Genomic DNA, 1,267 nt, shown 5'->3' on the forward strand with positions numbered 1-1,267 from the left:
AAATAAATAAATAAATAAATAAAAGGCAAGATCTATCTAGAAGGTTAAAATATTATGAAATATGTTTTGTGACCATAACAGAAATCAGTAATACAAAGATAACTCCAAAAAAACAAAAACCCTTGGCTGGGTGCGGTGCCTCATGCCTGTAATCCCAGCACTTTGAGGCCAAGGTGGGTGGATCACCTGATGAGGTCAGGAGTTCGAGACCAGCCTGACCAACAGGGTAAAACCCCATCTCTACTAAAAATACAAATATTAGCTGGGCGTGGTGGCGGGTGCCTGTAATCCCAGCTACTAGGGAGGCTGAGGCAGGAGAATCACTTGAATCCAGGAGGCAGAGGTTGCAGTGAGCTGAGGCTGTGCCATTGCACTCCAGCCTGGGCAAAAAGAGCAAAACTCTGTCTCAGAAAAAAAAAAAAAAAAAAAAGAAACCCACAAGTATTTGGAAAGTAAATAACCCAGAAGTCGAAGAAGAAATCAAAAGAGAAAGTATAAACTACGTAAAACTCAATGAAAAAAATTAACATATCAAAGTACATGACATGAGATAAAGTAATGCTTAGAAAGACATTGATAGATTTTTAAATGCTTAATTAGAAAAGAGGAAAAGGAAGATTGGGGAGACGGTAGTCAAAGGATACAAATTTCAGTTAGGCGGGAGGAATAAGTTCAGGAGATCTATTGCACAATATAGTGACTACGGTTTTTTGTTGTTGTTGTTGTTTGTTTGAGATGTAGTTTCTCTGTGTCACCCAGGCTGGAGTGCAGTGGCACCATCTCGGCTCACTGCAACCTCCACCTCCCGGGTTCAAGCCATCCTCCCACCTCAGCCTCCTAATTAGCTGGGACCATAGGTATGCCCCACCACACCTGGCTAATTTTTTAAATTTTTTATAGAGACAGGGTCTCCCTATGTTGCTCAGGTTGGTCTTGAACTCCTGGGTTCAAGCGATCCTCCCACCTTGGCCTCCCAAAGTGTTGAGATTACAGGTGTGAACCACTGAGCTTGGCCCCAAAACATCATGTTGTATGACACAAATAGATATAATTTTATTTGTCAAGGAAGGGAGCGAAAGGAGGGAGGGCTGGAAAGAAAGAAAAAAGGAAAGAAGGAAAGGAAGGAAGAGAGGGAGGAGGATTTAAAATCATCTAAGCTTCTACCTTAAAAAAATAGAAAAAAGGCTGGGCACAGTGGCTCATGCCTGTAATCCCAGCACTTTGGGAGGCCGAGGTGGGTGGATCACCTGAGGTCAGGAGTTTGAGA

This window comes from Mandrillus leucophaeus, unplaced genomic scaffold (assembly GCF_000951045.1).
Source record: "Mandrillus leucophaeus isolate KB7577 unplaced genomic scaffold, Mleu.le_1.0 Scaffold151, whole genome shotgun sequence".
Taxonomy (NCBI): Eukaryota; Metazoa; Chordata; class Mammalia; order Primates; family Cercopithecidae; genus Mandrillus; species Mandrillus leucophaeus.